Source organism: Monodelphis domestica, chromosome 7, assembly GCF_027887165.1.
Source record: "Monodelphis domestica isolate mMonDom1 chromosome 7, mMonDom1.pri, whole genome shotgun sequence".
Lineage (NCBI taxonomy): Eukaryota > Metazoa > Chordata > Mammalia > Didelphimorphia > Didelphidae > Monodelphis > Monodelphis domestica.
Window position 1 is genome coordinate 66,420,178 of NC_077233.1, and position 15,907 is coordinate 66,436,084.

The following is a 15,907-nucleotide window of genomic DNA, read 5'->3' on the forward strand; positions in this document are numbered from 1 at the left end:
TACTCTCACTCTTCACAGCTAATACACTGCTAAGACCTGTCAATTTTACCTTTACAACATCCCTCACTATGCCCTCTTCTCTCCTATAACAGCACTACCACTCTAGTGCAGACCTTCCTCATCTCACATCTGATTACTGCAATGGGTCTGTCCTCTTCAAGTCTCTCTCCCCTCCAATCTATCCTCCTTTATTCACCCACTAAAATGATTTTTCTAAAGTGCAGGTCTGGCCACATCACTCCCTTATTTAATAAACTCTAGTGGTTTTCTATTTGCCTCTAGGAGAAAATACAAAATGCTTGGTTTGGCAAAATCAAAACCCTTCATAATTAAGTCCCTTTACCTTTCTGTTCCTGGCTGTTCCATCTCTTGGTTCCTGCCATTCCCCCTGGCTCTCCCATGCCTTGAATGCTCTCCCTCCTCTCTTCTGACTACTGACCCCCAGCTTCATTTAAGTCTCAACTAAACTCCTACCTTCTATAGGAAGTCTTCCCCAAACCCTCAACTCCAGTGCTTTCCCTCAGCTAATAATTTCTTATTTATTCTGTATCCATACTACTTTATATATATTCATTTGAATGTTGTCTCTCCCATTAGACTGTCCATTCCTTGAGGGCAAGAATTGTCTTTTGCCCTTCGTATCCCCAATATTTAGCATAGTATTTGGCATAGGAGGCACTTAGTAAATGTTTATCAATTGATTGGAAGTGGAGTGAGGTATAGTGGGAGTGAAGAGCTAAGAATGGTTCTGAAGTGGTTACAAAACTGGGAGACTAGTAAGGTGTACTATAGAACCTGAAGGGACTTGGAATGTCATAGATTCCAACCCTTTCAATTTACAGTTCAGGAAAATGTGACCCAGGGGAGTTAACTCTTTGCCTAAGGCCACAAGTAGGTAGCAGAACTGTGGAAATAATGGGAATTGACCATGAGCAACAAGGAGCATGTCCATTCTTCCTGCTTCCCTGGGTTGGAAGGCTCAAAAGAAGGTATATCCAGTAGTGAAGAGAGTGGTCAGGAAAGCAGTGTCATCTGGGAGAAGCTAAGTTTCCTTGATTGAAAGTATGTGGAGGGAGAGTGAAAGAAAGGTATGTTACATAGAAAGGACAATTTGCTGTCACCATCTTTGGGGTTTCAGAGGCTGTATTGGAAGAGAAAAGGAGGGTGGCTAGGGAATAGTAGTATAAGAAGGGAAATTTTACTTCAGATAGCTTTCATCTCTGAATCTAGAGCTGAGAGGCTTTGTTAACCAACAGGAAGTCGATGGCATACCTTACCATACAGCAAGGGCAGAAAGGGATGTTTCTCATTAGAAGGAGGAGGTGGGTTAGGGGGCTAGGTGACAAGAGGCCTGGTGTCTGAGCCTACTTTGTTTATGGAAGCGATTGATTTACTTACACTGTCTAGGCAGCCAAGTTCTGTCTCAGGACCCAACTCTTATGTTAATTTGATTATCATTCTCTGGTTCCAAAGAGGTGGATATCATGGTCTAGTCTAAGAACAAACCTCATTTTACACATAGAGAAACTGAAACTCAGAAAGATGAAGCAATTTGTCCAGATTCATGAAGGTACTTAGACTAGAATCTAGGCCAGGTCTCCATTCTACTTTTCACTATTATCAGTGTCACCGAAAGTTGAGTTTCCCCATATTTTACTATTCATTTATAAAGATCACAGACAAATAGAAATTGATAACTCATTTCCTTTTTTCCATATACTGGAAGAATTTTTCTTAGAATCATCGCATTTTAGAGCTAAAAGAGATTTTAGAGATGACCTAGTCTTGACAGTACATTGGATTTGGAGTTAAAGGGCTTGAGTCTAAATTGAAGTTCTTTTACTTACTGTGCAACCTGGGGCATGTTACTTCACTTTTGGGGTCTTACCTATAGAAAAGGAGTTGGACTAGAAAATCGGCAAAGTCCTTCTAATTTGAAATTTTATCATCATATATCACCTTGTAATATACCAACAAGTTAAATCATATTTCTAAAATGTTTTAAAGTGCCCCCACTTGATTAGAAAAATGAAGACAGATTAAAGAAAAATCAGACATGAATTACTTGGAACATTTCATTTTGGTATATTTGGAAATTTGGTAATAGAAACATGTGCCACCTTGTGGCAGCTAAGTTATATACAAATTCCATCTTTATTCCTTTTAGAAACTAGGACAGAGAACCTAGTATAATGAATATAGTAGGTGTTTAAATTATGCTTTGGTTTAATGAATTAATCAATGAATGATGTTTGCAAATTGTGGGCAGTTACCCTGTTTGAGGCTTTCATTATGCTTCCATTTAAGATATTACGTATTGAAATAGTATTTTATCAGTTGTTTCTTTGAAAAAGTAATTTTTTATTTTATTGATTGAAAGGAGAAACAGAATGTTGGGGGTAAGGGACAAGAAAAGAGTTACTGGAGATGGAGCACTAAATAGTTGTGTCTGTACAAATAGAATTTGGAAAAATACAAAAACTCATCCAATGATCTAAGTATTTTTCTACAGTTCCAAATGTCTAGAAATTTAAAAAACATCAGGATTTTTGCATCACTTCCATCCCTCTGTTTGATATCTTGTATATAGCCAAATGAGACTTTTCAAATTTTGTAAATAAATACAATGCAATCCCTACCATACAATGAAGAACTTTTCTAATTAGTATTTGGTACTCTATCCCTTTGGATCCCTACTTCAGTACAAATAGAATGGGTGTCAGTTTCAGTAAAAGGAATTTAGGCTAAAGTTGTACAATATTAGAATATATTATCAGGAAATTTCCTTTTCAAGATAATTTTTAAAGAAATCAAAGAAAAATTAGGAGATGGATTTGGCAAACCAAATTACTATGATTCTCATTATAACTGTAATCTCATTATAACTCTTTAAAGAAAGGGATTATCTATCGTGCATGAGCTTTGGAGATGATTTGCATGTCAGATTGAATTGTATTGAGAACAACATCTGATTCTGTGACATTTTCTTGTTTTTCTAATTATTAAGTGAAGGTAGTAATCTAATTAGTTCAATAATTAGCTAACAATATGATTGCAATCTAAATTACTGTAGAACCACTTTAGGCTTCCTCCATATCTCATTGCATATGAGGATATGATTATTGCTACATTAAGAACTTACTAGTGGAGAATTAGCCCCAAAAGGTTATGCCATAATACAAAGATTGCAAATATTGATTCAGTGATGGACTGACTATCTCTTCTCTGAAAACAACCCTAGTCATGTAGCTTTTCCTTTAAGAATATGGATACTGTGTCATTTGGTGCATACATATTTAATATTGATATTGTTTCATTGGAGGAGTTCATTATCAAGTTGACTAAAAGATAACTATTTTTTTCCTCTAACTACTTCTTTGACTGTATCTCATAAATGTTGATATGTTGTCTCCTCATTATCATTTTACTTAATGAAATTGATGATTGTTTCTATGATTTGTTCTTTGACTCATTCATTTTTTAGGATAAGATATTTTAACTTGCAATTAATTTTTAGTCTTTCTTTTTGTTGCCCTTTTTGAGTATAATTTTTATTACATTATGATATAAAAATAATCATTTAGTATTTCTCCTTTTCTACATTTGGATGTGCAGTTATTGTACTCTATTATATGGTCAAGTTTTGTGAAGGTGCCACATACTTCTGAGAAAAAAGTATATTCCTTTCTATTCTTATTCATTTTCTCCAGAAGTCTATCATATTCAGCTTTTCTAAAGGTCTGTTTACCTCTTTAATTTCTTTCTTGTTTATTTTTTTGGTTTGATTTATCTATTTCTGCAAGGGAAAGGTTGAGGTCCCCCACTAGTAATGCTTTACTGTCTATTTTCACCTATAACTCATGTAGCTTTTCATTTAAGAATATGGATATTGTGTTATTAGGTGCATATATATTTAATATTGATATTGTTTCATTGGAGGAGTTCATCACCAAATTGACTAAAAGGTGAATAATTTTTTTCTCTAAGTACTGCTTTGGCTACATGCCATAAATGTTGATATGTTGTCTCTTCATAGTCATTTTCTCTAATGAAATTGTTGATGACTAATTTTTTGTTCATAGCAATTCTTAAAGGCCATTGCTAAATCTCTCTGGCTACTCAATCTTGGTTTGACTCCTTCACTGACTATCTGGTGAGAGACAGTGATATAAAAGGAAAGGCTTTAGACCTTCTCCTCTCTAGGGCTGACACGTGACCCTTTGAAGATGGGCCATGGTTTTTTTGCTTTGCAATTTGATCTTTTCTGTTTTATGTGAAGGTGATTGATTAGGTTTATTAATTAATGTTAGCTAATCAATTAATACGGTTTCAACCTTGTGAGTTTAAAAAGACCAGAAGAACAAGACTCTAAGTTCATGGGTAATGGGCTTTGAAGCCAACCCAGCATTAGCATTCTGAGGAGCAACAAGATGCCTTTGGAACCCTGCCCAGTAGTAGATGGGACAAGGTCTCATCCAGCCAATGAGATTTTATTTCCACATGAATTTGGTAGGACCAAGGCTAGATTATGTAAAAACTGTGTTAAGTCTGAGCCTACTCTACAGAGAGACTAAAATAAGTAGAAGGAGAGGATGTCTCCCAGGTATATGTGTGGGGGTATATTCCTCCTATTATTACTGATAAAATTTCAATATAAACATGCTTTTGTAAAAGCTTTTAAAAAGTCATCTACTAAGTTACAGGCAATTTGTGGTCTAGGTTAGTGGAGGACCCGTCTATACTGATTTTGAGATGTCAAGATGGAGTACCAACAATTGGCACCAATGGCAGTACCTCACCATATAGAAGCACTCTGAGTGAGGGGGATTACAAGAGTATGGTATGACAATTTGTCGAAACTGTTGAAAATAGACCAAGTGGGTGAATACTCAAATTGGCTTAGAGGTATTCTAGAGATGAATATATAATTTTCTTCTGAAAGCTATGAGGGAACTAGACTGTCATGCATGACAGAAGATATTTACTTAACGATTAGGCTTAAAAAACCTTGTTGCCATTTAACCTGGGAATTGGTAGATGAGTGTGGGGGGAGGAGGAAGAGAGAATATTTTTGCATGTGTGTTTATATACACACTCATAGTTGCATTTTCTTGGTATATTATTTCCGAGTTTGTATGTCACTGGGGCATCCCATTTAAAAGTGACACTGAGGAAGTGCTCTTTCCCAAACACTACCAGTGTTTTGACATTTCAGTAAAGCTTCATTTGCTTTTTCTTCCCCATATGCTTATTGCTCAGGGATACTTAAACATAATGAATTGACATATTTTGTTTTTACATCATCTTCATTTCTTTTTCTTTCATTTTTCATTTTTATTTAATTAATTAATTTAGAATATTTTTCCATGGGTTACATAGTTCATGTTCTTTCCCTCCCCTCTGTAAAAAAAAATAATGGCAAGCTACACAAAATATAGATAGAAAAACTGTTCCAATTTAGGTTCAAAACATTTCAAAACTGTTTGGATACTTTTGATAGAAGTAATCAAAAGCATCCTCAGTGATGAAGTGAAGCTCAAATGTGAACTTCCCTTCAGGGACAGGCGCAAGGACATTAAAGAGACTCTTATTATAAAAATAAAGTATTTATTGAAATATATAAAGATAAATAAAGGATTTCTATTTCTAAAGGATTCTAAATCCACCCAAATAAACTCCCTGGTTCCTCAAGGAACCGCTTCTTCTGTGTTTCACAGGCTACACTAATCTTCCTTGATCTGACTAACCCAAATTTATACCATCTAAATAAAAACTATCATCCTTATACTTCTTAACTTCACCTTCAAATTATAAAATAGCAAAGGCTAGCTGGTTGAGTCTCAACAAGAATCCAAACCAAAGACCAAGTTTTCTTTGGTCTTCTCAGAGTTAAACTATCTATAAAAAACCACAATAGATAGTCAATAGTGTTGCCCAATTTGGGAAAGGAAAACACTGAGCTTCTTCAGATCTTTTCCTCAAACAGCGTAGAGAGGCAAAGATGTTACCTCCTCCAGCCCTGAGAGTCTCTGAGAGTGTCTCTGCCAACTGCCAGAGAGAGTAATCGAAAAATGATTATAACTGTCACATCTGAAATCAACATGCTGTCTCAGCTCTGCTTCAAACTCCAATTCTTTTCTCAAATGAACTGCTTTATTGCTTATCCCTAAACTAATAAAACAATACTTATTTTCTAATATTATCCTTACACCTCCTCCCTCCCCTTCCTGGAGCCAATGAACAATTCTACTGGGTTTTACATGTATTATTGTTCTAAACCTATTTCTGTATTATTAATATTTGCAATAGAGTGATCATTTAAAGTCAACATTCCCAATCCGTCATCTTCACTTCTAAATGCATTCTTCTCTCTCATTTACCAAAAAGTTTATCCCTTAAAATACAGAAGAAAGAGGGAAGAAGACATTTCAGCAAGGTCAACTAGCATATCTGTCAGACTGATAGTATATGCAGTGTTCTACACCCATAGTCTCTCATTTCTGTAAAGAAAGGAGGGAATTACATTCTCATATCTCTTCCTTGGTAAAAAACCTCATTGTTATAATTACATGCTATTTACTTTTTTTAAAATATCCATTCACATTGTCATAGTCATTTTGCATATTGGTTTCCTGGTTCTGATTACTTCACCTGGCATCAGCTCATGTAAATCTCTATACATTGTCAGTATTCTTTATATTCATCATTTCAAGCACAATATTTCATATACTACCATTTGTTTAGCTATTTTCCAATCAATAAACATCTACTTGTTTCCAGTTATTTGCTCCTATAAAAAGCGATGCTATAAAAATTTTGATTAATATGGGATCCTTTAAAAAATTATTGCTTATCTTAGGGACTAAGCCTGGTTGTGGGATCTCTGGATCAAAGATCCAGAGTCACTTTTTTAAAAAAGCATAATTCCACATTACTTTCCAGAAGCTCTTGGACAATTTGCATCTCCAAGATAATGTGTTAATTTTCTTTTCTTTCTACATCTTCTCCAACATTGACTATTCCTATCTTTTTCATTTTTACCAATTTGTTGTGTGTCAGGTAAAACTGAAGAACTGTCTTGTATTTCTCTCAATGTTCGTGATTTTGGAACAATCTATCTTATGGTTGTTAATAGTTTATAATTCTTTTTTTGATTTGAAAAGTTTGGGGAATGACTCTTGTTCTTATATATTTGTGTTTATCTGAAATAATTTGATGAAAGGTATCCCTCCCTATCAATGACTTCCCTTCTTGTCCTGGTTATATGATTTTGTTATTACAAAGGCTTTTCAATTTCATGTAATAAAAATGATCTCTTCTATCTTTTGTCATAGGCTCAATTTCTTACTTGGTTTAGAACTTACTCCTTAACCATAATCTGGGAAGTATCTGAGGCCAAATCTATCTCTAAGCCTGGCTTTCTATCCACTGAGTTATCTAGCTGCCCTTGAATTTATGCTTCAGGATTTAGTAGACACTGGGTTAAATAATTTCTGATTCTTCCTTATCTAGTTGGTTCCACTAATCTATTTTTTAAGATCCATTATACTTAAACTATGACTTCACATCAGCCATTCCTCTATGTTTTCCATTTAGACTTATAGGACTTCATGTGGTAGTAACTGGGAAGACTGAAACTATAGAGCAGGAGTGGGCAAACTGCATCTTTAGGACCAAAATAGTACTTTAAAATATAAAAACCATTTTTATCCTACAAACCATAAAAAAAAACAACCAGGTGCAAACCAGATTTGTGTAAAGCCACAAACTTTCCACAATTGGCCCATGTACCATAGTTTGCTGATTTCTAATGTAGAGTGTCCTGCTGTACTAGACAATGATTTTATGAAAGATATAAGCATAATGTGCCCCTACAACATATGTAAGGGTTAGACTTCTGTGGATTTAGAGAAAAAGACTGCCCACATTTGGGCTACATCACTTTGAGCTTGAAGTTTCTTCTGTAAGGAATAGGTGTCACCATGAAAGGAGACACTGTTTCTCATATGCTATATTAGGAGAAAAGTTCTGGTGTATCAGCATCAAATTATCACAAAGAGGTCAATGGTAATAGAAAACATCAAAAGAATATAAAATCAGAGACAGCTAGGTGACTCAATGGATAGAAAGCCAAGCTTAGAGATAGATTTGGCCTCAGATACTTCCCAGTTGTGTGACCCTGAGCAAATAATTTAATTCCATTTGCCTAGCCCTTGCCATTCTTCTATCTTGCAACTATTACCTGTATTTATTCCAAGATAGAAGGTAAAGATTAAAAAAAAAGAATATCAAATCCTTTTCATTTAGAATGGATCTCAAGCTATTCAACTTTGGTGATTTTTCTAGTGTATAAAATATGGAATGTTTCAGTAAGAAACTCATTGAGAGGATTGATGAGTTCTCACTGCCCAAGTGAAATATATATATGAGTGTACCTAAGGAGCAATGAAGAAAATCTATCTCTACAATTTCTGGATTTTTAAAAATTAAAATCTTTTTAATCAATGAAATCTGCCTTCTCTCCCTTCCACCAACCTCCCTCCTCACCCACCCTACCCCATTGGAAAAGAAAGAAAATCATCCTTCTGTTACAAACATGTTTAGTCAAGCAAAACAAATTCCCACATTATCCATGTCAAAAACAACCACTGCATTGACCAGAGTTCCTAAGTTTTTCCAAGTTCTTCATCTTTCAGTATTATTATTGTTATTGTATAAATCATTTTCCTGGTTCTATTCACTTCAGTCTTATTGGTTCATACAAGTTTTTCCAGGTTTATCTGAAATCATCCTTTTTGTCATTTCTTATAGCATAATAATATTCCATCCCATTCACATATTATAATCTGTTCAGCCATACCCTTTCAGTACCACTTATTTGCTACTGCAAAGAAGCCTACTATAAATATTTTTATACATATGAGTCCCTTTTCTATTTCTTTGAACTCTTTGGGGATGCCTTTTTAGTCCAAGAGTTGTTTTTGTCTTGGTTATTTTTATTTGCATGCCTGCAATTATTAGTAATTTGGAACATTTTAAAATATGGCTAATGATAGCTTATATTTCTTCCTCTGAACACTTTCCTGACCTTTTCAAGTACATTCTCAGAAGATTATACTTTCCAATATGAAAAAGCTCAGAAAGCATCTGATGTATCAGTTTATCCATAATTTTATCATAGAGTCCAATAGTCCACATGCCTTGTCCATAGTAGTAACAAAGAACATACATACACAAGTTGATGTAGACTGTTGGACAAGGAACAAAGTAACTAAAATTAATCAGCATTTTGTGCCATGAGTTCAAGATGCCCTGAACTATTTGCTAGTCAACAAGTAATTTCAAATCATAGGACTGTATGGTTGGTACTATCCAATTCTCCTGGTAAAGGAAGAGGACAACACAGCTTTCATCTGCTCACCAATATGTGACCATTTTGATCATATAATTGAAGGGATTTGGAAAGCTTTGCTGTATTTCAACATTTTATGAAGAGGTAGGTTGGAGTTATGATAACTGGAGGTATTGGTTTAACTGGATCATGTATTTGCCTTTTTGAAAGAGTATGAGAAATTGCTAATAAAAATATTAGGACTAATGTAAAATCCTAGTCTCAAGCTCTCAATTGACAGGTCAGTTATTCAGAGCCTCTGTCAAATACCACTGTCTTACCAGGGAATGAGAATCCTAAGAATTCAGAAACACTCAAAACTCCATATTCAGAGAATATTTTAGCATCATTATTAAAAATTGTGAAGAACTGTGCCAGGATCAATAAACTTTTCAATGACCTTATTCATGGGTATGTATTAGAAGAAATGAAAGCAAAAGGGCAAGAATGGGTAATCTGACCTCACTCCTTTGGCACTATTTAGAGATCCTTGAGACAAGAAGTATGTGTACATAGAGTTTTAGAGACCAGTGTTGGCTTATTATAATGCAAGAAAGATTATTGTCTTATACACTATTCCTAACTTAGAAGACTTGGTAACATAACAGTTTTATAACAGTTGGCCATAAGAAATCTTTCTTATTTGCCAATAATTTACTGATGATGGAACTTGATCCACACACAAATTAAAATTCCTGGCTTTGAAGTGTTCTGTCATTAGTAAGTCTTCAGACTATGCATATAGACCCCATTAAAAATGTGGACTGATAACAATCTATCAGCACATTCTGATCAGCACTAAGTGGGGTATTATTTACTAGAGATGGATAGCAGTAAGCCTATTGAGTGTGCTGTGAACTATTGGCTCTGGAAAACTCAGAGGTAAAAATATACTATCCCATAAGATATGTAGGTCTGATATCTATGTGATACCCACAGAAGGGCAATTTGTATCATATAAGGAGGCAGGCTAGTATCATAGGCAACTATAGCTAAGAGACCAGGAAAATTCCCAGAGAAATATCATTGGCAGACATGAACTTTCTTGAGTTGAACTGATCCTCTTTATCTTGGTTGTCCTTAGATGATGTAGTACTCATCTGTGATTGCATGATGATGAGCTACAAGAAGTGATACAGCCTAGAATCAAGAGTATGATCCCTGGAAACTCAAATTTCATTATCCAGAGGGCACCTTGTTATTAAAAGAATGGCAGAAATATGAATTATGCAAAGGGGTATTATACCAGACTGCAATTGATCACAAAAGTGATAATGAACTTTTGGTACTACCGAAGTCATTTTTCTCAATGATCATGAAATCACTGCATGATAATTTTGGACACTTAAGGCAAGAGAGAATTCTTCAGTTGGCCAGAAATAGATTTTCATGTCACTACATGGCAGCAGATGGCCATTAGAAGTGTGACTTATCTGTGAATAAATATTGCATGAAAAAGGAAAATAAATCAACACCTGAGGAGTCAGAGAAATCTGTGGACTCCCAGGAGAACATGGAACCACAGCAGGATGTTCCTGAATAGTTTAAAAGAAAAACAAGGAGTGTAAAAAGCAGAATTTGTGGCTTAAAGCAGATATAATTGGCAGAATAGAAAAATAGAATCCAAGATGACAAAGAAACAAAAGAAAGATGAGGAATGAAAATATATGGCAGTAAAGGACAATCTGTAAGAAGGGAAGTGAAAATCAATAATATTAAAAGAAAACACAATATCTATACAAGTAAAATTAATTGATTTCAAAGACAGGCTATATAAAAGCAGCTGAAGTGTTCTAGGTTCTTATTTCAGAAGAATATGACGAATCAGAAGTGTGAGACATGTTAAATGTGCTCAAAGGAAAGTGTTGCCAAGTCATATTGCATATTTGGAGAGTGTAAGTACAAGCAAACAGTTGGGGCTTGTCTGGAGAGTCTTTGTATTACTTAAAGGAGATAGGAAAAATATGAGCAACAACCTAGTGATGACAGACCATATCATATGGTAGATATAGGCATACCCAAAGAGGAACCAGAAAGCTTCTATAGTTGCCAAGGTGCTGAGAGAGAAGTATTTCTCTGGGCTGAAGAGAGTCCCTCCCTGCCAGGATTCATTTTGACTAAGATAGACAATTTAAGAGCAAGCTACATAAGGAGATGTTATTTTTTGTAAGAAATGTAGCACCACACCTTTCCACCCTTCAGGATATAGCTATATATAGCCTAAGAATTTTCACTGTACATTATGAAACATGCTATGGCCCCTGAAGTCTGGTGATGACTATGATGATAATTAGCATTTAGATAGCACTCCAATGTTTGCCAAGTACTACACACATCTTTACATCTAGTCTCACAACAACGTTGTAAGGTAAGTTGTGCATTGCATTATAAATGAGGAAACTGGGGCTAAGAGACATTCAGTGACTTAACCCAGGGTCACACAGCAGGTAAGTGTCTAAGATAGAATTTGATTTCAGGTCTTCCCTACTTCAAATCCAGCATCCAACTCATTGTACCACCTAGATGCCTCGCAATAAAACCAAAATGTAGCATTCCCATTGCATGCATATGATGCTCATAAGAACAATGCTATATCTTACCTAATAACATGTTGATATTTAATCAAGAGCCACTTTTGTCTTCTGACTTCCAACTTCTGTTGGACATTTTGGAAGATGGTAGTGAATCCCAACCAGTTTGTCTCTTAGCTGATCCATCAGCTGAAAGATGGTTACTAACTAGCTAAGTCCTCAATTCTTAAGAACCCTGAGAACAAATAATGACTGAGCTCACTTTCAGGAACTTCAGAAAAGTGATAGAATTCTTCTAAAATATCTTATCATATAATGAACATGTAGTAGAGATTAATGGAAAATCATCTTGTACAAAGTTGTCGGAATAATGGACAGTTTGTCAGTTTACAAAATTATTCCAGAGATTAGTTGGAGCTCTTAAAAAAAATACATTGTCACTACTTCAGAGCTGATTGCTTCCTGGTAAATAGAAAGAAACGAGAAATGGAAAGAAATCCAAGCTCCAAATGAGGGTTCATTCACAAGCTGAACAAAGGATATTAGGACTAGATACTTTCTCAGAAGATGATTCCTGATGTTGGTACTTAGTGGAAGGTCAGAGATTAATTTGGAGATCAATTTTTTCCTGCCTAATACTCCTACTACTAGAGGTACCTCGGGAATAGAGGCCAGATATAATGCTTAGTCAAAGAGACAGCCAACTTGGGCCATTCACAAACTCATGTTTGGCAGGCCAATGGGACTGAGAATGAGAAAAGCCAGCCTGGATCATCAATAAGCTCAGGAGTGAAACTAGAGGCCAATGGATCTGATGGTAGTAAGTGTGCATAGTTGACACCGTGGTATGATAGGAGAATTAGGTAGGCAGTGTATCAGATAGAGTACTGGATTTCAGGTCAAGTAGATAGGAATTTGAATTCTGCCATAGACACAAACTCTGTAGCCCTGGGCAAGTCACATAATCACCTTTTATCTCAAGTTTCCTTGTCTGTAAAATGAGGATAATGAAAGCTATTTCCAGTGCTGTAGGGAGGATCAAATGAGATAATGTGTAAAGCTCGTTATAAACCATAAAGTGTTATTTACATATCAATTATTTTTGTTAATTATTATTTGTGACCAAGTTAAATTTTGATATAATTTTATTATAGTTATAGTATTGATTCTGTGACATGTATTCTATTTCTGCATGTGTTGCTGCTTAGTATATGCATCTCTCATGAGAATGGCTTATACATATATGTGATATGCATGCATGTATACTCTAATATGTAGGTCAGTCTGTGAGTAAATGTGCATTTAGCTACAGTTGATTTTAGAAAAAGATAAGAGGTTGCTAAGTGAGTGAGAATGGAAAAAGTAAAAAAACCCAGAAGTGATAGGAGTGAACCCCACCCCAGTTGTATTTGAGGGGGGGGGAGCCTGTAACATTTGTATTTTCTTTTCCCTTTTAAATATACTTTTGGGATTTAGAGTTTGTAAAGTAACTCATGCTATTATTGTAGAAAATAGGGAGAAGTGTATAACTGGATTCATAACTGGTTGAATGGCCATCCTCAAAGAATAGTTATTTCAATGGTTTTGGAACCATCCTTCATTTGGATGGTTATGGATCCATTGATGGTTCCATATCAACTTGGAAAAAAGTTTCCAGGGGCAACAAGGTGGCTCAGTGAATAGAGAGTTAGACCTGGTGATGGGAGGTCCTGGATTCAAATTTAACCTCAGATACTCCCTAGATGGGTTAGTCACTTAACTCCAATTGCCTAGCCTTACTGCCCTTCTGTCTTAGAATCAATATTTAATATTGATTCTAAGATAGAAGGTAAGGATTTTAAAAAAAGAAAAAGGTATCCAATGGCTTGCCAAAAGGATTGCTTGACTTTATGTTGTTTAACATTTTTATGAATATAAAAGGATAGTCGGCATGATTTTCAAATTGTCAGATAACACAAAACCGGCTATGGGGAAAGACAGTTAGTACACAAGATAATAGAATCAGGATCCAAAAAGATCTTGGATGGGCTACAGCTTGTCTAATAAGGTGACATTCAATAGGGATAAATGTGAAGTTTTAATCATGGGTTCAAGAAATTAACTGCATAATACAAGATGAGGGGCATATGACTATACAACAGGGCATCTGAAAAATAATCTGGGGGTTTTGTGGACCACATGCTCAACATGAGTCAATAGTATAATTATGACATTTTTTTAAAATGGACTGTTTTAACAAAGACATAGCTAGGGGCAGCTAAATGGCTCAGTGGACTGAGAACCAGACATAGGGATGGGAGGTCCTGGGTCTAAATCTGGCTAACTGTGTGACCCTGGGCAAATCACTTACCCACCACTGCCTAGCCCTTTCCACTCTTCTGCCTTGGAACCAATACATAGCATTGTTCTAAGTTGGAAGGGAAGGATTTAAAAACAAAGGCATAGCTTTCAGGTACATGGAGATTAAGATCTTACCACATATTCTTCCGTGCTCAAATCACAACTGAAATATTATATTTAATCTAGGCATCACATTTTAAGAAAGATATCAATCAGCTGGAGAGCTTTCAGACAGAGGTGGGCAACAAGGATGGTGATGGGACTCAAGTCTATGCCACCTGAAGATGGATTGAAGGAACTGGAAATTTTTAGCCTGGAAGAAGAGCAGGTTCAGAGGAATACTAACAACCACCTTAAAATATTTAAAAGTTTAGTTTATAATATTTAAATAGGAATTTCTATTTATTTATAATTTAATATAGAATTAATTTAAATAGGAATTAAACTTGCTCTGTTTGGTCCTTGAGGGAAGACCTGGGAATAATGGGGAGAAGTTGCAAAGAGGTAAATTTAAACTTGATATAAGGAAAAATTTCCTAATAATTAGAATGATTGATAAGGAAATAGGTTGCCTCAAGATGGATTCCTGCTGCCTGGAAAAATTCAGGTGAAGTCTGATCTCTACTTGTTGGATATAGATTAGTCTAGATGGCTTTGGGTTCTCAAATTCTGTCATTTCTAAGTCAGGGGCAAGAAGGTAAAGAGGGGGATGGGCACTGTAAAGAATACCAAGATATAGTGGTTGTGGCAGGAAAGGGTAAATAGTTCATTTGGAGCAAATCTCCAAACCCAATAAGCTGAACCACTTCAGGGATTCAGAAAGTCCAGAAGTAATATAGTAGTAGTAGTGGTAGTCTCTCGGTGACTGAGAATGACTATTGTCTTTGTGCAGTTTCATCTATGGTGTACCCTCATGTGGCTTTGGAGTCCAAAGGCTGAGGCACACAGTTTGTGGCACACGGGGCATGGGACGCCATTTGTTATGGGAGGTGCGGTTGTGGCCTGGTGTTGGCATTCACGTGCAGTGGCAAGACGTCGATGTCGTTCATCTTCAAAGGTGGCGGCGGCATGGTGAATGTGGGTTTGCCAGCTGCTTCTGACAGAGGCAGCGAGTTCTAGTTGCTTTGGTGTAATGCCAGCCCACTTCAAGTTGGACTTTAGCTGATCCTTGAATCTTTTCCTTGGTCGGCCTTGTTTCCTGAGTCCAGCTGACAGTTCACCATAGAATACCTGTCTTGGTATTCGCTGTGGGTCCATGCGGATGACGTGTCCAGACCATTGTAGCTGGGTTTTGAGGACCATGACTTCGATGCTGGTGGAGTTGGCTCTGTTGAGGACTTCCTGGTTGGTAATTCGGTCCTGCCATCGGATCCTCATGATTGACCGGAGGGAGCATTGGTGGAATTGCTCCAACTGCTTCATGTGCTTCCGGTACAGTGTCCATGTCTCACAACCGTACAGGAGTGAGCTGAGGACCACTGCGTTATACACTTTGAGCTTCATCGCAGTGCTTACACCTCTGTGTTGGAGAACTTTGCAGCGCAGCCGCCCAAGTGCCTGGCTGGCCTTTTGGATCCTGACATTAATCTCGTGGTCTAGGGACCCGTCGTTGATGATGGTGCTGCCCAGGTACTTGAAAGTGTTG